General features: G+C 31.9%; 1 pseudogene; it reads right to left on the bottom strand.

The window, feature by feature from the left end:
• Positions 1-4,593: 4,593 nt before the first annotated feature.
• Positions 4,594-5,230, bottom strand: LOC100924122 (annotated as a pseudogene).
• Between the last annotated feature and the right edge of the window lie 2,342 nt (positions 5,231-7,572).

The following is a 7,572-nucleotide window of genomic DNA, read 5'->3' as shown; positions in this document are numbered from 1 at the left end:
CATCAGTTTTTGTATAAGTTTGCATTATAGTGTACTTAAAAAATTCTATGTACAATAGCAGATTTTCTTTTTTTTTCTTACTAAAATAAAGGTACATCTTTTTATTTTTTATTTTTTAAATATACTAGAAATATATATTAAATTCAACATATGCATACATATTCATACAATTATCACGCTGCACATTCAGTTCCACAGTTCTCTCTCTGAGTGTAGATGGCTCTCTTCATCACTGAACAATTGGAACTGATTTGAATCATTTCATTGTTGAAGAGAGCCACATCCATCAGAATTAATCATTGTATAATCTTGTCATGTATAAGGAACTCCTGGTTCTGCTCATTTCACTTAGCATCAGTTCATGTAAGTCTCTCCAGATCTCTATAAAATCATCCTGTTGATCATTTCTTACGGAACAAAAATATTCCATAACATTCATATAACAAACTTTATTCAGCCATTCTCTAATTTATGGGCACCCATTTAGTTTCCAGTTTCTTGCCACTACAAAAAGGGCTGCCCCAAAGATTTTTGCACATGTGCGAGCCTTTTCTTCCTTTAAGATCTCTTTGGGATATAAGTCCAGTAGAAACACTGCTGAATCAGAGTATGCCCAGTTTGATAACTTTTTTTAAAAATTTTAATAGCCTTTTATTTACAGGTTATATGTATGGGTAACTTTACAGCATTGACAATTGCCAAACCTCTTGTTCCAATTTTTCCCTCCTTTCCCCCACCCCCTCCCCCAGATGGCAGGATGACCAGTAGATGTTAAATATCTTAAAATATAAATTAGACACATAATGAATATACATGACCAAACTGTTATTTTGCTGTACAAAAAGAATTGGACTCTGAAATATTGTACAATTAGCCTGTGAAGGAAATCAAAAATGCATGTGGGCAAAAATATAGGGATTGGGAATTAATGTAATGGTTTTTAGTCATCTCCCAAAGTTCTTTTGCTGGGCATAGCTGGTTCAGTTCATTACTGCTCCATTGGAACTGATTTGGTTCATCTCATTGCTGAGGATGGCCAGGTCCATCAGAATTGGTCATCATATAGTATTGTTGTTGAAGTATATAATGATCTCCCGGCCCTGCTCGTTTCACTCAGCATCAGTTTGTGTAAGTCTCTCCAGGCCTTCTTGGTCATTTCTTACCAAACAATAATATTCCATAATATTCATATACCACAATTTATTCAGCCATTCTCCAATTGATGGGCATCCACTCAGTTTCCAGTTTCTGGCCACTACAAAGAGGGCTGCCACAAACATTCATGCACATACAGGTCCCTTTCCCTTCTTTATGATCTCTTTGGGATATAAGCTCAGTAGTAACACTGCTGGATCAAAGAGTATGCATAGTTTGATAACTTTTTGAGAGTTTGATAACTTTTTGAGCATAGTTCCAAATTGCTCTCCAGAATGGTTGGATCTGTCCACAATTCCACCAAAATGTATCAGTGTCCTACTTTTTTTTTTCACATCCCCTCCAACATTCATCATTATCTTTTCCTATCATATTAGCCAGTCTGAAAGGTGTGTAGTGATATCTTAGAGTTGTTTTAATTCGCATTTCTCTTACCAATAGTGATTGAGAGCACCTTTTCATATGACTAGAAATAGTTTAAATTTCTTTATCTGAAAATTGTCTGTTCTTTTCCTTTGACCATTTATCAATTAAAGAATGGCTTGAATTCTTATAAATTTGAGACCATTCTCTCTATATTTTAAAAATGAGACCTTTGTCAGAATCTTTGAATGTAAAAATGTTTTCCCAATTTATTGCTTCCCTTCTAATAACAGATTTTCAGTTGGGTTAGACATTTTGAGCCCAGAAATTTATCAAAATTTCTAATACAATTATGCAGTATCTCTGATCTTTCCACAAGTCTTTCCATAAATACTGTACATCTTGAAAAAAATCAAATGATATAACTGCAGGTTATTCAGAAGAACTGATGGAATTTTGACATAATAATAATCATTTGAATGGGGAAGAAAATTGTAATAACTACATCAGTAGTATAATATATTCATTCTTATATTTTTGGAAGTTTTTAATACCCATTGTAAAATTTGAAATAATTTATATTGTTATTGTATAAGAAATGAGCTCTTTAGTCTTAGTATTATCATTGCTTACTACTGTGCAAAGTCTCAATTCCAGTGAATTAGGACATAATAATAGGTTGTATTGAGGAAAAGCAAGAGTCTTTTGATTATACAGATAACACGTCACTGTACTTACTAAAGATACTCTTTTAGTTAGAAAAAGGATAGTTTTAATCACCAAATTTTAATTCTAGAATGTGGTTTTTTGGGAGTTGGAAAATAGTATTATAACTATGTGATGCTGCTACAATGTAATAATGGTGTTACTTCAAAAGTACTAGTGGTTTTTAGCATTATTCAATGCATACCTATACATCTATTTATTACTATTGAACACTGTATAACTGTACAACTATATTGGGCATTTTAATGTATTTCAAAATTGGCACTTCAGATTTTAAGTTTAAATTATCAGGCTTTTTTTTTTTTTTTCTCTACATATAACCTTTTCCTTGGTTACAATTTTCTTGTCTTCTCTTTTGGAAGTAATGATGCAATTAAGTAGTATACTGGAGTGTAATGGTACAATTAAGTAGTATACTGAAGTAAGAGATATGTCTGAACATTCAGACTGACAACAAATAAAAGTTTAATTTGCTTTAAAATAATCAAGTTTTGATCTTACATGTTTTTACATGTGAACAAGAAAATTAACTTCAAATTGGACCAACTGGAATATAATCAAATTAGTTTAATAGATTTATTCTCCTTTTGTATATTTTATAAAAAAGTCACAAAATATTTCTCGTTTGTGTAATCTGTGTTAATGACATCCTAGGTCAGTACATCAAACTATTAATTTCAAATGCAGTTAATTTTTATTTGATTTTTAGATTATCAAACTCTTCCACATTATTTTATATTTTCTCCTCATTTACCCACCCCCATTTTGACTGTGTCATTCATAAGGAACTCCTTCACCCAGGATCAAGCAGAAAATATTTCCTCCAACTATCATGCTATATACACTTATGACATTTCCTTGCAGTATTTATATCACTGAGTTTCTTTTCTCTTGTATCTGTTTTATACAGAAAATAATGTTTACTTGCTGTTTGAAATAATTTGAATAAGTAAATTCTATATATTAATAAATATAAATATGGGATTTAAATAGAAACTTCGATGTAATGAACATTTAATTGAACTTAATGTCATTACCTTCCTCTATTATCCTGAATAGAAAAATAATTTCTAATATGTGCAAGCAAAATCAAGATTTGGAACTATTTGATGTCAAAAGTTTTGTTTAGGTTGAGTTTTTATTCAAATTTCAGAATGTGATTTCTCATGAAATCTCTGTGCTATTTCATTACTCCTCAATTTTCATTGTTCAAAAATGTCCTTGCTTTTGATTAAGTGCCTTGGGATTTGTGGTTTGAGAACTTAATTTCCTAGGATTTTCAGTTGAATATTAATGGGATACGTCATTTATATATATATATATATATATATATATATATTTTAGTATTACTATGAGGTAACTTTCTCATTAACTAAAATAGATATTAATATAATATAATGAGTTTTGTGTCAGGAACAGGTTCTATGATTTATAGCTCTTGAAAACACATAATCATTTTGAAGTGCTTCTTTAAGGTGATACACTTATTCTAATAACAACATGTGCTTTAGTTATTTGATTCTTTGATGGGTAAAATTTCTTTTGAAGTTTCTTGGTGTTAAAGCACTGTAGAAACTAATTATACTTTAGAGAGAATTCAATACTTTATAGAGTATGATATCACTACCTATATACAATTAAAATTAAGTCATCTTCAATACTGTTGTTTTCCTTGTTCAAAGTTCATGTGAGAGTTTTGAGTATTCTCAGGAGTATAATTTAGAACAGGATACTTCTTTTTTTCTTAATTGATGCAAAAAGGGATTCTTAAATTAGGCTAAATAATTTTAATTTAGTTGATTCTTAATGCATGTAATTTAATCTATGTTGGCTAAAATCAAATTAAGATTTTTAAAGGAAACTGATATCCAAGTAAATTTTAAAGATTAAAAAAGAAAATAAAGTGAAAGATGGGGCAGGACAAAGAAAGAAAAGAATGGACAAATTATATATCAGAATGTAGACTATTAAAAACAAGTAAATCAGAATCAACAAAAATAGAGAAAAAGGTATCTAGAATAATTTCTCATCTTCATATAGTCAAGCACTACAAATTAATGTCAAGGATTAGGATATTTTCTATTATTTTTACTAATTAGCACTATATAGGGGTCATGACAAATATCTAAACAACGTTGAAGACAATTATACAATACAGTATCCTATAAAACTGATAAGGGGACCATTTATAGGAATGATATTTTTTATATTTCTAATACCCCAAATAAGAACCTAAAATGAAAACTGTCAAAAAGCTATAGGCATACATCTGTATAAGCATTTTTTCATTTGAATTGGTTATACTAGTAAGTTTCTGATGATTATATAAAATTTCAGAAAGCATCTTATTTATGTGTAATAAATTGATATTGTTCTTTTTTTAGATACAGATCTTAATACTGAGTCTTTTCTGATAGATGTGCAGCCAGTTCATCTTGGAAATCATAGAGATAGTTATATTCCTTTATGGCCCGTATGATCCCAGATCTTTTTATATCTTGAAGACTGCCAATTCCCTTGTGGGGTGTCTATACGTAGAGTAGGAAGCAAGCCATTACAAGACAAGATTGTCCAAATCCTGCATAACAATAAATTAAAGTTTTCTGGATATTTTAAAGACAATCTACAAGCTCCTTTGTATTCTACAACATTGGGTCTATATCAGAGATATCTCCATCTGGGATGGGATGACAGCAAAAGATGATTCCATGCTACTGATAGAAGTCTAAAAGATTTGGTATTCAGTATTTTGATAGCTCTCTTCTGGTATGGAACAGAAATATATCTTATATACTATTCTTTACTTTTTCTCAAGTTCTTTTTGGAGATTTCATCTAACATCTTTAAATTTACAACCGAGAAGAAAACATAAATTTAGAAACTGAGAACAATTTACAATGGATAAGGGTAGCTATTATACCTAAAATGGAGTCTATTAATTTTCAATTGGTCTTTCATTTGATTAGTCAGACTCATTTGTCCTCATGTATTGGACACCTTCATCATCTTCATAGCAAGGCTACTAAAGCCTGACCTGGGCAAGTCATTTCAATACTCAGGGCTTTATTTCTTCATCTAGAAAATCTTCTATAAGTTCCTTCTAGCTCTAAATTTATGTCTTTTATCTTATGTAGGACCATCTCATGTTTTTTCATTCACGTATTTATACAAAAACATTTAGGAGTGTGTAAAGTTGGTTGTTGTCATTCCTGCTCAAAGATGACCAAAATAGTACCACAACTTTGGGTTCAAGATACAGTGTATTGGAATGTGGCTGGTCAGACTACTATGATCTCAGAAAACTCTTCCATAGATCAGGCACAAATAGACCATATAAATATTTGGAGTAGAGATGTAAAATTGTATGTCTCACATTTCCTTTGAGCTACTTCAATTCTGATTTGTTCAGAGAACATAACACCTTCTTTGAGGCAGGCTTTCCATTCTGGTCAGTTCCATGCCAGTGTCTCTCATGTCTCATAATCTATTCCAAAGTTCTTCATCTTACACCATCTATGTGAACATTCCTGGAAAGTGTGCTGCCACGATAAGTGAATTTATTTACAGAATTCAAAATGTCTTCATTTATTTTGTAATTGATGTTTCCATGTATGTATAGTATGGTGATGGCTGTGGAGAACCTGTCTTTTCTTGGTACTAATTGCAAGCCAAAATGAGTATAAATGGCCAATAGATGATTCTTTTTTGGGCCTTAGAGACCACATTAAATGCATAATCATCTGCAAACAAAAATTTACACACCAACTATCTCTTCATTTTAGTCTTTGCTTGAAGCCTTTTCAAGTTAAATAATTCAGTGTAATAGCTTATCTCAATGCCATTTTTATCATTATTGAAATCCTCTGACATCATCAATGAAAACATCAGGCTGAAAGTTTTAGGAGCAAGCACACAGCCCTATTCACTACATTGTTTACTGGGAAAGCATGAGAGCATATATGCATGCTGTTATGAAATTGGCATACAATACTGGCGATCAAAATTTTCCATTTCTTCCATGAACTCTCAAGATTAACAGTATCAAAGGCTTTGGTCCAATGGATAAACATTACATAAAGATACAAAGATATGTTATGTTCTTGCCATTTTTCTTAGAGTTGTAGAGTAACAAAACCCTATCTACCATTCCTGGCCTTTCTAAAAATATGATGGCTCTCAGGTAAATGATCATCTTCCAGGTGAAGATAAACCTATTAAAGCAGAACTTTGGTAAGAATCTTGGCAGTAATGATTAAAAGAGAGGTACCCCCCAGGGATTGTCACAGTACAACATATTTCCTTTTCCTTTATGCGGATGATCAATAGAGACAACTTTGAACTCCTGGGGGATAACCTCCTCCTGCTATATAACCTGGAAAATTCTACTCAGCTTTTATGTGAGCAGTGGACCACTTGCCTTGTAAGTCTTAACTTGCCACATGAAAGGAGTCTAACAGCATTAGAAATTTCTTCATTAGTTGGAAGTTTGGCTAAAGAAGGTCTGATTTCAACAGAAGTAAAGAGGTTAACGGTTTCAGCATTCTTGATGAAAACGGTTGAAACCATCATAGAAGAGTTCAACCCACTTGTCCTGGATTATGTTTTTAATGTGGCTAGTACTCAGATGTACCATAGGTGTTTGGCTCAAAAATAGCATCGTAAAAACCACTTTAGATAGTTACTATCAACCCAAAATAGAATTTTGTCTCTCTTACTGAGTCAAGTCTCTCTAAGTTGTGCTTATAATTTTACTTTTTTATGGAGTTGAATGATGTCTTTTTAAAGTCAGACAAACTATACTTCTGGTAAATCCTGTGACGTTTTCATCTTTTTGTTAACAACTGAATTTTCCCATCATTTACAACAAATCAGTAGTGATGTTTGCAAGTGTTCTGATATAGATGAGTACATGTGGTACTGTACACCAAATCTCTGAAATCTCCCCACTCCTTTTCTTTTTCACTGTTGCTACACATATGTTGGCTCAGTTTTCCCTATAAGTTACCAACAAACTGCATACAATCACAAAAATACTCTAATCTGTTGACATTAAGTCTTCTGTTAGTTGTCTTGCCTTGGGGCTTTCACTTTTGTTCAATGTGAATATTTAGCTTGAAGAGGAAAAGTTTAAGATCTGTCCAGCACTCTGTCATATATTGCCTTGGTCACTCTCACACTATGTCTGTTTTTTCTCTTTACAAAAACATAGTGTATTAAATGCCAATGTTTGCTGTGAGGGTACATCCACAAAGTTTTATTGCATTTAGGCAAATGGCTTTCTCATTAGCAATGTTGTCTTTTATGCCAGAAAATAGGCTGCCAAATTCC

The sequence above is a fragment of the Sarcophilus harrisii genome, chromosome 3, assembly GCF_902635505.1.
Source record: "Sarcophilus harrisii chromosome 3, mSarHar1.11, whole genome shotgun sequence".
Taxonomy (NCBI): domain Eukaryota; kingdom Metazoa; phylum Chordata; class Mammalia; order Dasyuromorphia; family Dasyuridae; genus Sarcophilus; species Sarcophilus harrisii.
Note: the sequence above shows the minus strand (reverse complement) of the source record. Positions and strands in the feature narration are given on the sequence as shown.